This window comes from Anabrus simplex, chromosome 1 (genome assembly GCF_040414725.1).
Source record: "Anabrus simplex isolate iqAnaSimp1 chromosome 1, ASM4041472v1, whole genome shotgun sequence".
Classification (NCBI taxonomy): Eukaryota; Metazoa; Arthropoda; class Insecta; order Orthoptera; family Tettigoniidae; genus Anabrus; species Anabrus simplex.
The window spans coordinates 1,283,489,602-1,283,506,816 of NC_090265.1; positions in this window are offsets into that span (position 1 = coordinate 1,283,489,602).

Below are 17,215 nucleotides of genomic sequence, written 5' to 3' on the forward strand. Positions count from 1 at the left end.
GGAAGCAATGCCAGGACTCAGCTAGGGGCCTCGTGGTTGCCAATCCACTCTCCCTAGGTAAGAGCTTCTGGGGCCACTTTTAGTAGCCTCTTACAACGGGCAGGGGATACCGTGGGTGTTCTCCTTCCCCCCCTCCCACAGGGGGTTCGTCATCGTCATTCGGACTCAGCGTCCTGAGTGACAGTAAGAAATGTAGAAATGTATTTAAAGTTAATTACAACTAGGACCGATGTCCCTTTGGCTGCAACTAAATGAAAATCTAACTTAAATGTAACGAGTATAATTGGGTAGCCTATATATCCTGCTCACCTCTTGTTCGCATAGCCGGTAATTTGGACAGCCGCCGTTACATTTCTGACAGGTTAAGACCCGTGGCTGTGCCCTATATTCTAAGTCTCTTCGAAGCTACCTTTCAATAGATCAATGCACGACTGTACGTTGCCAGTGTTGTCCTGACCTTCCCCGATACAGAAGGTGTTCAACTGTTGCCCTGGCCAGCACGTTCTCCAGATCTGTCACTTTGAGAACATTCTGCTCCTGGGTTCCCAAGAGACAGGCATGCAACCACTCACCAGTCACTACGGTTGATAAACTCTGGCATAGAGTTGAAGCCGCATGGAATGGTGTATCTCTGTCTGTAATCCAAGCTCACCTCCATGCCCAGCCGGATTACAGCTATTATTGATGTCAGAGGTGGCATTTCCGGGTACTAATATTTACATTTCGTAACTCAGTGATGAGGAGGTTTCTTCTCTGATTTGGTTGATGACAGTCTCCAAAACAGATTGTTTTCTCATCCGCAAGTGCAAGTAACAGTGATTTTGCGACTCACAGGGTATTCGTTCGAAATAGATGAGTAAACGAGCATAGTTTTCACCCTGGTGCTCACAACTACTTTTCCATACTACTAAAAGATGGAAATCTGTTAGGAATATCTGGGTATACCGGGGATTTTTCGACGACACAGAATACTCTCTGATCTGTAGTGAACTAAGAATCTCTAAGCCTATGATAGAGAAAATGAAATCTGACTGTGTCGATTAAGGTCAAAAAACTAAAAATGATGGTATCGGCCAAAGAAAGGTACTGTTAAGGCCACGAAGGGCGTGAAAATGAACGACTCCCTAGGCCTTAGAATCCGAATACCTTCGGGGTCGGAAAATAACAAAAACTGACCAAGGGAAGTCAGATATGATAGATGAAAGTGAGTAGTCTGGCACAAGTAAAGGGAAGCAATGCCAGGACTCAGCTAACAGCCCCGCGGTCACCAAAGCACACTCCCAAGTTAAGAGTCCCTAAGGCCACTTTTATAATCCCCTCTTACGGAAGACAGGGGATACCGTGGGAGTTAATCTACCATCCCCATCCCCAGGGGGATAACTGTTGGTTTATTGGCAACGAATACATGTATTTCAAGCCATGTACCTGCACAAGAATTTATTCATGGATGACAGGGGCGATTTCACGTTACATTATAAACTGCGGGTTGGAGCTGAGTAACTAAGACGTTAGAGCGCTGGTCTTCAGAGCCCTCAACATTGGAAGGTCCGATCATAGCTCAGTCCGGTGGTATTTGAAGGTGCTGAAATACGTCAGCTTATTTTCGGTAGATCGGCAGTCGGCATCTCCGTGTACCGTAAAAAGTGTAGTTAGTGGGACGTAAAACCATTATCGTTAATATTAAACTTCTGGTATCATAAAACTGAAGAAATAACGGCGACTGATTCACTAGCAATAAAATTATTCTGGACATTGCAGGGTTTATTAATACGAACCTCCCACAGATTCTAAAACAGTACACATACTCCAGTTAATTTTAGCGTTTTACCAAGGTCGATCTGCTTTTGAAATTCGAGAAGGAACAAAGACAGAAGCTGCTTCATCTGGAATGCAAGTCTCGTTTTACCTACCGCAATAAGTCGCCTGAAAGTCAATTCGAAACGAAGTTATTGCTAACACACCCACCGCCGTGAGCTGCGAACTTAGAAATTCTGTCACAATTCGACAATTCAATCCACCTCGTCTCACACCTCTCACGCAGACGACATTTCTACCACAGGAAGGTCTATCCACGTCCGCTCAGAAAACATGGAATATCAGGAGAGAGATTCGAGAGAATTTCTGGTGCCGGTATAAGAGTAAATACTAGCAGTCTCCAGAGAATGCGAATACGTAAGTGAGCAAAGAAACAGGCGTTCTCATTTCATTACACAAACATGTTCGATGTTCGTTTCTACAATATGGCCCCGCTGCCGATAGCTTAATATTGTATAGGCCCTATTAGTAAAGTAAGGCAAAAATAGTAATTGGTGATCAAGACTCCTACAGATATTAAACAACAAAAACATTTTACAATAAACAGCTAAAACACTAATAATAATACCCAAGCAATACTAAAGTACAAAAAGGAGTGCACTGGAATATACACAAACGCCCAGCCCTCGAGTCAGAAACCAGACGCGATTAAAATGCCCAATCCTGTCGAGAATCTAACTCAGAACCCCCTGAACTGAACTCCTAAACGTTAACCATTCAGCCAAGGTGTCGGACAAATCAATATCATCATACAGTGATTCAAAAGGTATGAATTAATTCCTACACTCGATATCATACGTGGTGTTTAATAATTCTGACCACGGAAATTATAACTTCCCTTGTCATTCAATCAAAATTAGTATGCAAGAACATGTTTTACGTAAATAGTAGGACTGTCTGTCTTACGCGATCTTCCTGTTAAGAGATTCTTAATTTAACTGTGCAGGTGAGTTATTGCCAAAGTCAACAGCCATCTTTTTTTTTAATTGCTTGGTATTGATTGAACATAGTCCTTATCGAGGCAGGCTAATTTAACGTTACCAAATCTTGCAAAAGGCTGTTTATATATATATATATATCATATTATTATTATTATTATTATTATTATTATTATTATTATTATTATTATTATTATTATTATTATTATTATTACAGTATTATTAATAATAATATAATAATATGAATAAATTAATATTAATAGCATTATATATTAATATTATATATTTAGTAATAATAATGTCATAATTTGTTAATTGTAACACCATGTTGTATTACTCCACGTGAAGAAAATCAAGAAACTAATATTTCCTAATTGAGAGAGGTACAGAGCGCTGTATTCTGACCTTTTCAAATAGTGACTGTCGCATCAACTCCCCTTCACTTGAACGGCAGTCTTTAACAATCTATCCTGCACATATACTTTTTTTGATAATGCTTTATTACAGTAACTACAAAAACTGAATCCGTTTCAGCGGGAAATTGGCAGCACGATCTTTGAAAATCTGCGATAAGCTACACCTGACCATATTAGCAGCCGTCGGGCCACTTATACTTGATATGCCCTATTTGATGGAATTTAAAAGTAAGTAAATAAATAAAATAAATAAATAGTTATAAAATCATATCTGCAGTGTTGCAGACATTCTGATTTGACGTCACTAAGGCTGTCTGAGTGTCAGTTACGGACGTTCCGTTTTTCTCCAACAGCGAGCAAGGAACAGGAACTACCATTAGGTTGAGTTTTAATAAATGTTTTCGGATATACACGAAGTGTGATACAAGAGGTCTTTTACATATCGATGGAGTGCGGAATAATATTTTTTCCGCTCTTCAAATATTCGACTACCTCTGCTTGGTTTGAACCCGTGATCTTGGGATCCTAAGATCGGCACATTAAAGTCATTGGTTGCCACGCTAACCAAAGATACTTTGGAATAAGAATCCGTACTGGGCTCGACAGTATGATATTAAGTTGTTGCTGCCTTGTTTGTTTTTGTTAATGGTTGAACGTCGCACTAACCTGTGGAAATTTTTCGGTCAACTAAGGACAAGAAGGGATTGGGAAAGAATGGGCGGAGACCTTAACTGAGGTACAGCCCCACTCAACATTTGTCTGGTGTCAGCCTCTAAACCACAGAAAACCAGCTTCAGGACCACAAACAGTGGGGTCCGAACTCCCCATCTCCCGCATGCAAGCTCACATTTACGTTACCCGAACCGCGCAGCCACCTCGTCCCGTATATATAGTCTCATTCTTTATAATGTACGTAGATTAATCAGGATCCTAGACTAACCTGCGATCACCGCGTAAAGAATTTTGCACCGAATCCTTATATTAGGATTGGTGCCAAGAATATTGCCTCTTACAAAACGAATCACCACCGCCACCACCACCAACACCACCATTTCTTGCTCTTTTCTGTGCACTAGAAGCAGCGGCAGCCTGTTCAAATGGGGTACTGATGAGCCTGTGGCCCCGAAGATGAATATCGGCGTACCAAGTGAGTTGGCCGTGAGGTAGCTGTCAGCTTGCACTGGGGAGATGGTTGGTTCAAATCCCACTTCCAACATGGATTTACGTGGTTTTCCATTTTCACATCACGTAAATGCTGAGGTTGTTCCTTAATTAAGGCCACGGCCGCTAACTTGCCAATCCTATCCCTTTCCCATCCTTGCGTCGCCAAAAAACGTCGATATGTTAATGCGACGTTAAACAACGAGCAAGGGGAGAAAACTAATATCAAAACAGAGAACTTGGAAGACCTGAAGACCAAAATGCAGAACGCTGTTCAAGAACTCTGTCCACTAAAAGGGAACAAGTAGCACACATGGTGGAACGAAGAATGTGAAGAAGCTATCACCGACGAGTGACTGGAAGCATGGAAAAGCTAGCATTCGTGTCAAACTAATGAGCATTTTCAAAAATTTTAATCCGGAAACAGACATCCAAAACTATAAGAGTATAAAAATCTGAAAAATCTGGGGCCCATTAAAGACTGAAAATATATCAGACAAAGGAGGAACGCAGACTTCTACAAAAGTAAAGAAACTGAAACAATGGCTGATACGATCAGGAAGAGAGAGTTAAGTTCTTTGGTCGCATAATGATGATGGATAATGCTAGAGTCACAAAACAAATTTTTGATCATGTTTACAAGAGTAAGAAACGCAATCAGTGCATGCGAAGTATAAAGAGAGATATGTCAGAAATGGAAATAACAGGCGATATAATACAGGACAGAACAACTTGCAGGAGATTGATACAAAATTTCAAGAGTTTCCAGGAGAAAAAAAAGAAGGAACGGAATAATATCTGGACAGAAGAGAGGAGGAAAAACACATTGAAATAATGAAGAACTATTGGAAAGTGAAGAAACCGAAATGAATACTGTGGTCCTAAGATGGTCAATATCGATAAAAGAAAAGAACTTCCAGGAAACATCATTCGATGTATTTAGTTTCAACACTAATCTCTGTTACCCACACTTGAGCTCTTCCAGTCTGATGGCGAGGAGTCACCAGTGGCGGGATGACAAAATATTGCTGCATATTTACTATTTTCCGGACTAAATAATGAACTCATAGCTACGTACTCACGATACTGAATTGCAATTACTTTCGTGAATGCATTATTCGATAAAAGCACCAACCAGGGATTTAAGTATGATATCTAGCATGTAAGGCTGATATGAAATAAGGGAGAAGATAAAATACCCCTTTCCATCAGTAAACGTCTGGTCAGGTACCCAGTGAAGGTTATGAGATGTGAAAAACATTTAGAATGTTAACGTACCAATTGCAGGGTACTTTTCTCAGTCTTTGACCATAATAATTATACCCATATCAACCATCACAGTAATCTAGTGGTGATGATGATGATGCAAAGTGAACAAGGGAGATGACCATGATGATGATGATGATGATGATGATGATGATGATGATGATGATGATAACAATAAAATCTATATCTGTAAACTTACAAGTAAATTTTATGCTTCGTTACAAAAATCTACACACCTCCACTGATCAGTACCAAAATTTACACCAAGCAGCGTAAGTGTAAATGATGTAAAACGTATTTTGAATTCAGTTAAATCACAAGCTAAAGGAGCAGATAACATACCAATAGCCTTTATAAAATATATTATTGGCGCGGTCCTACCAATTATTACCCACATTGCAAACTACTGTCTCACTACAGGAACTTCAGTAGTGCGTTCGATACGGTAAATATAGGCATACTATTATCCAAACTCCACTCTCTGCATATCGGCCCGACAGCCCTAAATTGTTTAAGTCGTACCTTACAAACGGTCGCCAGTGCGTAGTGGTAAACAACCAAAGATCCCAATGGGCTGTAAAATCATCCGGTGTCCCTCAAGGGTCTGTCCTAGGGCTCCTATTGTTCGTCTTGCATATTAATGACATATCCTCCACACTTCAGTATTGCAACTAACACTTATATGCTGATGATCTGCAGATATACAAACACACCACTACAAACAGTTTACATGAAACAGTTCAGCGTATTAATTCAGATTTGGAAAGGCTTACCACCTATTCTAAAAACAACCACTTAATCATAAATCCTCGTAAAACACAAATTATTATCATAGGATACTCTAAATTATTACATGTAATAAGCAATATCAATCCTTCTTTGATCACAATCAATGAAATGAAATGACGTATGGCTTTTAGAGCCGAGATGTGTCCGCGGACTTCGGCTTGCCAGGTGCAGGTTTTTGATCTGACTCCCGTAGGCGACCCGCGCGTCGTGATGAGAATGATGATGAAGACAACATATCCACCCATTCCCCGTGCCAGGGGAATTAACCAATCATGGTTAAAACTCCAGACCCTGCCGGGAATCGAACCCGGGATTCCTGTGACCAAAGTCCAGCACGCTAACCATTGACATTGCTGTACCGTACCTTAAAAATGTAACTAATCTTGGAATCTCCATAAATGAAAATCTGACCTGGAATGAACACGTAACAAATGTATGTAGAAAGGTTCAGTCAGCTCTATATCCCCTGAAACGTCACAAGAATTCTTTTCCTCAAAAACTTAAATTAAAATTAATCCAAGCACTACTATTCCTAATTTTAGACTACTGTGATACGGTACTAGTCAATCTAAATGCTGAACAAGCTTTGAGACTTCAACGAGCACAAAACTCATGCATACGATATGCCTTCCAACTGCGACATAAGGCTCATGTTACACCATATTTAAAAACATTGAGATGGCTACGCATATGTGAACGAAGGAATTCAAACCTAATGACACTTGTTTACTAAGTGCTCTCGACGAACACTCCTACTTACTTATCTTCTAATTTTCGTTTCCTTTCCTCATTCCATGAAATTGGTACCCGTTCTGCTTCCCTACTTGAAATTCCATTAAATCGAACGAATTCCTACATCTCCTTTTTAGATGCTGCTGCATCGACACTCCCAATGGACATTCGGCACGTTACTTCCTGTCAAAAATTCAAATCTGCCTGCCGAAAGTTTTTCCTGGGAACATATAACTGACTTGTGTGAGTCATTGTGTATATGTTGTGTGAATGAGTTTTGTTTTATCTATTATGCATTTAAATCGTTAAGAATTACTAAGTCTTACTTTTATGTTTACATTTTTAAATTTTATTGTTGATAGTGGTTAAGTGTAAGAGAGGGCCATGAGCCGTGGCTTCGCCACAAATGTAAGTTAGGAATAAATGAGGCATTCTGACGGCTAGTAAGATAAGATAAGATAAGATAACTCTTTATTGCCACCCTAGTTTGCACCATCGGTTACAGGCAATAAAGAACATAAAATACACATGAACCCAAAAAACCAAACAAAACAATATAAACCAAACAAAACAATATAAACTAACATAGTATTATATATAATGTAAAGCTCTAACTATCTACACTAAAACTATTAACTATGAACCCAAAAAAACACACAAAATAATATAAACCAAACAAAACAATTTACTAACTACTCTACTTATTTAGTGGTGCCCATGCCGGCGGAATCCAGCCTACCACTGCACCAACTTGTCTAAAACTATTGAGATGCCTCTGGTATGCGAGGAACTCCTCCGCATGTAAGGGCATCCCCTACCTTAATTCTAATGTACTAACCCATATCTACTCTCTACAGCTAACTAAACATAAAGAAAAAGAAACCTTGGCTGCATGCGCCATTCCCTGTGAGGAGAGAGCCATCCCACCCTGGCCGCTATCAGCCACTCCTCCCGGGTTAGATATTACCCCCACCTATAACTCGTACTTCTCTCCTCATTTTACGTGGCGAATCGTAGAGGCGGATGCCGGTCCATCATACGATCCGTCACGCATTTATCTACTGCTCCGCCTATAATCGTGTCATCTTACTTCAATTCCTGCCACCATCTTGATTCATTTGTTATTCTGTGAGCGGACATGTTTCCTCTTTCACCTAGGGATGGGACTGTACCATCCCACCCGTCTGTCTCTTATACCCCTCCCCCCTTCCATCCCCAATCTTCCCCTCTTACTCTTCCTTGCCTCTGTCCATCTCTCTTATAATACTTATTCGCTAACTTTTACAGATAATCATCCACTATACCGTATAGTTAATATTTATACACTATACACTTGTTGACAATTTCCAGTTCCTTGTTCATCGCTTTTCTTTCTTATTTTTGCGTCTCTTAGACTAAAGCTACTTCCTAATTGCTTTTTTCTTTAATAGTTTAACTTACATATTAAACCACCGAATTGCCACAAATCAAATCTGACTTTTCCTTGTTTCCTCACATCACTTATCAATCCTTTCCATCTCTAAACAGTCCAACAGTTCCTCTTCCTCACGGCCACTCATTACTTATTAAAATTTTAAACCAGTGTTTAAAATTATCTACTATTATGTTATCCAAACACCTTTTCTTGTCCACTAACCCTATCGTTAATATTCAAACACTGTTTACAAATGTATTTGTTGACAATTCTCTAGCTCCTACGACTCTTAGACTAAAACTAAAAACTACTCTCTAATTTTTTTTTGAACGTACATCTTAAACCATCGAATTGCCAACAATCAAACCTGGCTTTCCCTTATTCCTTCTCTTTCTTCCGCTTATTTCCGTTTCTAAACAGTCCAACAGTTCCTCTTACTCACAGCCCTCGTTACTTTATTATACCTTTTTTTTCTAACATTCACTACCAGCTCCGTTCTCTCACACATGCAATCCTCTCCAAATATATACAAATCTTCTTTTCATCATACAATCAGATTGTACTCCGAACTCCTCTTATTGTCATAAATTTTTATATAACCTAGCAGTTTCGTCTACCTCCTTCCTCTCCTTCCTCTGTAACCCTCTTTTAACCCTTATTCTCTTAATTTCTTTATGAATCTCATTCTAACCATATTTAAATATTTCGAAATATTTGTTCCTCTTCCCCATTCTCTGCCCAGCCATACCGTCATCTTTTCAATTTTTTTTACTTTTTCTATCTCTTTTTTACTCAACGCTTTCTTTTTCAACTCATCTAACTCCCTACATTCGATGAATATATGTAGGTCCGACCATCTTTCTCCACACAGAATACATCTAACTGCATTTTCTGTACCTATCCACCCTCTGTTCCTAGGAGTTCCAAAAATCCACCAGTATAGACCTCTTTTGCCCTTCCGGTCCTCAACTTCGATTTTCGTGTTCATGATTTCTAACAATTTGTTCAATACTGATAGTGAGGCTCTTTCTCTACATTCCATTATTAAACTCTGTCTCTCTATATCGGCAACTCTCCTTATAACCCTTCTCCATACCCATTCTTTCTTCTCTCTCCACCTCTCATATCCTATATCTCCTAACCCCAGTTTTCGTAATTTATTTTTGCACTTATTTACCCAATACCTCTCGTTCTCCATATTTTTCTGGAACCTATATGTGTCTTGTACTAAATCCCCTCTCTTCCCTTCTTCCAATCTCATCCAATACTTCATCACCCTCTTGGCTATAGTAGTGTCTATCGATTCTTTACATACTAATCTAGCTCCCACATTTGCAGTACAATTTGGGACTCCCATAATAATCTTACTAAATTTCGCCACCACCTGGTTTAGTTCTTTTCTATTTTCCTCTAATCCCCATATTTCTACCCCATATAACATTTTTCCTTTGACCATTGATTGGAACACCAATCTCTGTATTTTGTACTTTATATCCGGAAATTTATTTTCTAATATCCCCACTACTGCCAGTGCTCCCCTCCCTTTATATCTGGCTCTTCTAATCTGATTTTCCCACGTGCCGTTACTACTAATTATAACTACTAAATACTCCATTTTTTCTGGTCTGATTTCTTGCTGCTCGACTGTCTAGAATTTCTTTTCTTTTTGGCTTTCCTCTTCCTACATATCATTATCTGCGTCTTCCGTACATTTATCTTGAGTGCCCATCTTCTAGTATATTCCACTACCTCATTAAGCCCTTCTTGCAACCCCTTTGCTGTTAATGCCAAGATCAATAAATCGTCTGGAAATAGCAGCCCCGGTATCTCCCTCTTCCCAATCCAAGGGCATTGCCATCTCTCGCCTCCATGTCTATCCAATATATTATTTATAAACAGTAGAAATAATATCGGTGATAGCTTACAACCCTTCCTCACACCCCTTTTCGATTCCATACACTTACTCAACCCACCCCCTTTTAGTTTAATCATCACCAATACTTTCTCATATATTCCTTCTATTGCCAGCCTCATTTTTTCCGATAACCCAACCTCTTTTAATCTAGTAAATAACGCCTCTCTATTCACTGCATCGAAGGCTTTCTCTAAATCTACTGCTGCTACATATAATCTCTTCCCTGCTATTTTCACATACTTCGATATTAAAGTATCCAAAATCCATATATTATCCACAGTATTTTTCTCTTTTCGAAATCCATTTTGATAGTCCGAAATCCTTCCATATTTCTCTGCCCAATTTATAATCCTATTAGCTAAAATTCCTGTATATACCTTCGACAGCGAGTCCAGGAGTGTTATTCCTCTATAGTTGTTTGGATCACTTCGACTTCCTTTGTTCTTATATATAGGACAAAGTACTCCTTTTCTCCACTCGCTAGGGAATTTATTCGTTTCCTATATCTTATTAAAAAATGTCACCATCACTTTCAACATTACTTCATTTGCTCCTACTTCCTTCCATATCCTGTTAGTAATACCATTTGCCCCACCCGCTGTTATGGTTTTAACTTTACTTAACACCCTAACTATTTCCTGACTTGTTATCTCCTCATCTAGTAACTGTACTCCTGTTTGTACTTCCTTTACAATATACGTCTTTTCCATACCCCCCCTGACCTTCTCCCCTCCCACCCAAAAGCTCTGCAAAATATCCTATCCACTCATTTTCTGTTATCATTGTTCCTCCCCCTGTCGATCTAGTTCTCTTTATCTTATTTATAGTTTCCCAAACCCTATCAAACCTTTTCTCTTTGCAATACCTGTTCACTCTCAGCTTCCACCTCTTTCCAGCACTTTTTTTTCTCATTTAGTAACTTCTTGTAATCTCTTCTTAATTTACAATATTCCTCTCTTTTCCCTTGTTCCCCTCCTTTCTTGAAGTCCGCTAGAGCTGTCATTACAACCACTCGTTTCCTCTTACACTCTTCATCAAACCACCCCGTGCCTATGTTTCTGTCTATCTCTTCCCTTATTCTCACTTTCTTACCCACCTTACATACTGGGCGTTCTATTAGTTTTAAAACTTCATCCACATCCCCTCCTTCCAACATCCTTTCACTTTCAACCCTTATACTTTCTTCACTCTCTTTTAACTCTGCCTCAATCTCTCGATCGTAGTATCATTCCAAATGTACTTCCATCCCTCCTTATACCTGTCTCTTTTTCCTACCCTTCTCTTCATTCCATCATACTCCCCTCTTAATTTTATCTTGATGGGCATATGTTCTGTAATCACACATTCTGTCACCTCAAAACTTATTATCTTCTTTAGAGCTATTTCCGTGCTAACTCCTATATCTACTACACTCCTGCCCTTCGATGTGATGAATGTCAGTTCACCATTACTATCTCCATTCATCCATCCATTTAAAATATATAGTTTTTCTATAGCACATAACTCTAATAATCTTACCCCATAGCTATTTATATCTTTGTCTTTACTATTTCTTCTGTACTCACTCACTTCATTATCCTCTCTCCCATAATCGGGTACCCTATTACTCACTCTTGCATTCCAATCACCTAACAATATCATTCCATCTTCCACATATAATCCTTTCATTTTGTTTATTTCTTCAATCAGTTCTTCAAAAAAATGTTTTATTCGCATAAGTTGAGTCTTTAGGATGGTTGTATAATAAAGCCAGGCAAATTGCCTCCTTCGCATCATTTCCCATTTTAATTCTCAGCCATACCACCCCTTCTACCTCATTCTGTATTCTCTCTACTCTCTCTACTATCTCATTTTTTATTAACACTGTTATCCCACCCGGATTTCTTCCCATTCTCCCCCTTTTTTCTTTTATCACGTTAACTACTCTATACTCATCCCATTCAATTTATATCCCTTTCCCTAACCACGCCTCTACTAGGGCAATAATCTCATACTCCTTTACTGTTTTCTCCAATTCTTTATTCCCTATCTTCCCCATCAACCCCTCAATATTCCACAACCCTATCACCATCTCTAGTTATTTATTCCCTCCCACTCTTTGCACCTGTGCTTCTCCATTTCCACCTCTACTCCTTGTCACTCTTCCCTGTGAGTCCTCTCCAGATCTCTCCTCGTCCTCTTTTCTCCCGTCATCCTTCCCTTTCTCCATACCTACGCCTTTTTTCTTTCCCCACAGATCTTTCAAACTTAATGATCTTTCCTTATTTAGCGCCTGTCTTTTTTCCATTTTATTTTCTGTGTTCCTTTTACTCGGAGAGGATGCATTCTTACCCTGCCTACTGTTACCTTCATTCACAATTTTCACTGTACTCCTCACCAGTTGTGGCACATTACTTGCTTCCTCCATCTCTATGTTGTGATGACTCTTCAAGGACTCTCCATTTCCGCCCACCTGGTTGCTGGCACTGCTGTTCAGCACATCCCTACTTCCCGCACCTGATGTGATGTGGACTTCGCTCACTTCCGTAATATCACTCCTTTCTACGTCACTGACCTTCCTTGCTAGTTCCACTGTTGCCAAGGACACGTTCTGCTGCTGTTGGTGTTCTTCATCAAGTTTTTTCAGCCTTCCCGCCCCCCCACACTCGATTCCACGTTCCGTTTCCAACCACCAGCTGCTGCCCTCTAATATATGCCTTAAGACCTTGTTTTCTTGCCTCTCTTAAATGTCTATTCAGAATTCTGTTCTTCTCTATGGCTTCCCTGTCCATCTCCCGTTTTATTCACACTTTCTCTCCTTTTAGATTACTCGAATTTCTTATTACAATGTCCGCCGTCAGTGTCGATAGTAATTTCACTCTAATTGGTCTCTTTCCTTTCACTCTCCCCACACGCTGTACATCGTCAATATCAACTTCACTGAAGTTGATCTTCATCCTGTTCTGGATCACTTCTACCACTTTGTACACTAGTTCAACTTTAGACTCTCTTTCTTCTTCTTGGACACCGTATATGAAGATATTTTTTCTTACGTTATCTTGTAAACTCTTCTCAACTGCTCTCTTCGTTTCTCTTAGGTCCCACTCCAGGCTTCTTACCTTCTGCTTCAATAGGTCTAATTCGTCTTTATTACACCCTTCCTCTTCCAATATCTTCTTTACATCTTCTTTGACACTCAATTTTAGGTCCATAAATTCCCTGGATAACTCTCGGAACATTTCTTTTATTTGCTCCGTCTGACAAGCCTCTCTTATCATCTCTCTAATCGCCTCGTACTCTTCCCATCCAATGGAACCTACTGGACCTGGGCCGGGATTAATCTCTACTCCTCCTATTATCAGCAACACCATCACCACCGCCGCCACCAGTAACGTAGCCACCATCTTCCTTTTTTCACCCTTTAACTCCATTCTTGTTTCCATTCTGCTTCCCTTTTTACAGTTCCATCTGCCGATCGCTATCCTATATTGTGTCAACGTGATACCCATTGCTCCACGCTCCACTCAGCACATCCGCTCAGCTCACTGTCTCACAGACGACTGTGACGGCTAGTAGAGTTTGCTATATTGTCAAAATCAAATTTGAAATCCGTGCGTTAGGGAGCACAAAGTCTGGCTCCATGTCTACATGTTTAGCACGCTGGCCTTTTGTCCAGAGGGTCCCGGGTTTGATTCCCGGCCGCATCGGAGATTTTAACCTTAAATGGTAAATTCCTTTGGCTCGAGACTGGGTGTTTGTGCTGTCCTCAACATCCCTGCAACTCACACACCACAATAATACGCAGTTACCTACACATGGCAGATGCCGACCACCCTCATCGGAGGGTCTGCCTTATAAGGGCTTAACCCGGGTAGAAATATCCACACGAAATTATTATTATTATTATTATTATTATTATTATTATTATTATTATTATTATTATTATTATTATTATTATTATTATTATTATAGGGAGCACAAAACAACCAAATAAGTAAACTATGGAAGTTGTAGAAGGACCGAACACAAATTATTTTACGCCCCTCATTGCGAGAGTAAATACTCGACGAGTCACGATGAGACCCTGAAAACAATATTTAAGGCCCTGAAATCAACCGCATCACATCCCTTGGTTTATAAGTTTATGCCACGTATACCTATGTGCTTCTTTTTCTGGTTCATTGGCTGAATGGATAGTGTACTGGAATTCCGTTCGATTCCCTGCTTCAGTAACCAGTCAGGCCGGAGATTTTAGCCCCATCTCATTAATTCCTCTGGGTCGGGTACTGGGTGTTTGTCTTCTTCTCAACATACACCTCTTCGTATTCATACAACACAATGCAGTCGCTTAAGTGCGGCCAGTATCCAGTATTCGGGAGATAGTACGTTCGAACCCCACTGTCGGCAGTCCAGAAGATGGTTTTCCGTGGTTCCCATTTTCACACCAGGCAAATGCTGGGACTGAACCTTAATTAAGGCCACGGCCGCTTTCCTCCCACTCCTAGTCATTTCCTATCCCATCGTCGCCGTAAGACCTATCTGTGTCGGTGCGACGTAAAGCCAATTGTTGCATACAGCACATTGCACTATCGTCCGGCTCCTTGGCTGAATGGTCAGTGTAATTGTCTTCAGTTCAGAGCGCCCCGGGATTGATTCCCGGCCGAGTCGGAGATTAAATGGTTTAATGGTTAATTCCCTTGGCTCAAGAGCTGGGTGTTTTTGTCCCCGTTGTCCACAGCATCCCTGCAACTCACATACCAAATACAACACTATCCTCGACCACAATAACAGGCAGTTTCCCACACACGGCAGATGCCACCCACTCTAGTTGCAGGATCTGCCTTACAAAGGCCACATGAACTTACATATTATATAGCACTACCAATTACCGCAAACATATAATAATAATAATAATAATAATAATAATAATAATAATAATAATAATAATAATAATAATAATAATGCTATTGGTTTTATGTTTTACTGTTTTCAAAGACTCCGGGATGCCGGAATTTTGCCTCACAGATCGTCTTTTACGTTCCCGTAAAACATTTTTTTTTGCTAGTGGCTTTACGTCGCACCGATAAGGATAGGTATTTTGGCGACGATGGGAAAGGAAAGGGCTAGGAGTTGGAAGGAAGCGGCCGTGGCCTTCATTAATGTACAGCCCCAGCATTTGCCTGGTGTGAAAATTGGAAACCACGGAAAATCATCTTCATGGCTGCCGACAGTGGGATTCGAACCCATTATCTCCCGGATGCAAGCTCACAGCTGCGCGCTCCTAACCGCACGGCCAACTCGCCCGGTCCGGTAAAACTTATGACACAAGGCTGGCGGATTCTAGTATCTTCAAATACCCAATGGACTGGGCCAGGATCAAACCCACCAACTTGGATTGGACCGTCGAAGCCATCCATCCCGGCCTAAACAATAGTGATAACTTCCCTCGACATAGTGTTGGCGTAAGGAAGGACATCCAGTCGTAAAACTACACAAGATTCACATGAGTACCGACCCGAAGTAATTGGGGAAAATCGAGGAAGAGGAAGTAGAAAGAGAAACAAATACACAAAACAAACCAGGCGTACATTATCACATTGCCTTCACAAGCAGTACGTACAAGGGGATGCTCATCACGATCAGCCGTTTCCCAAGCACCTTATAGGTATCATATGTAATAAAAACAGGCGCATCACCTATAATTGGGTATTCCATGTTTCCTGTGCTGTCCAACAAAGTTCCGCCGTATTAGTCGGGCAAGATTGCAAAGTATGGCTTCTAAACGTTTGGGACTTCAGCCAAGTCACCAAGACTTTGTTTGAGGAATATTAGTGCTCTCTAAAAGTAATAATCCTTTCTCCTTCGGAAAGGAAAACAAAAGACGAGCGTGAACAATGCACCATCTACTTGACAAGACTGACACACTGAGTATCTCTTCCGGTTCGCTTCCGACAGCACAGTACCAACACTGTCGACATGCTCTTCGAAGATAAAACATCGCGATTTTGAAGAAATTAAACATTGCAGTCCTCATAGTATATTGAATGAAAATTAATAATATACCAATAGCTAATTTGAAGTAATTGTCCCGAATACTCAGCAGAAGTCGTTCATGACAGAACTGAGAGCATGCACGGCCATTCCGAGTTCGGATGTCGGAATCCCAATTATGACAATGGCTATGTGATGACATAGATTATTGTCTTAGAGAGCATGCCAATGAGTTTATCAACCCTTCTTAACAAATCGAAAGTCAATCAATGCCTCGAAATATTGTTTTAAAAACATTATAAATGGACGGAGAATTGTCTTAAGACATGATGAAGTGGTAAAGAAAACCAAGGTTGGTGCCTTGGGCTTACGTGCTCCTGGAAGTAATAAATACACAAATTATTTTAATTTGAATGTAATTGTTTCTGAATGCAATGTGTACAAAGGATTAATAATAACATTTAAACAAATTCGCGTCCATGAAGAAATTCCGTACAGGAAACTGCAGAACACTGTTAACAGTTAGTTACCGTGGTTGCCATTGATACTTGGTGTGTTCGAACGTGTCCGAAAATCAATTAGGTGACATGTTCAGTCGTGCATTGAGGCGCATGGTAGACATTTTGAGGACTTCTTGTATTAGAAAACAGTATCTCCGAGACATAGCGACAGCTACTCGATATGGGACGAGCCAAGCAAGGCTACTACCAATACTTCCCGTACAAACTTGGAAATGTTGTAAGTTGTAGACGGTCGATCGTAGAATGTACACTCGTAGAGACTTTTGTGTTGTTTTCGG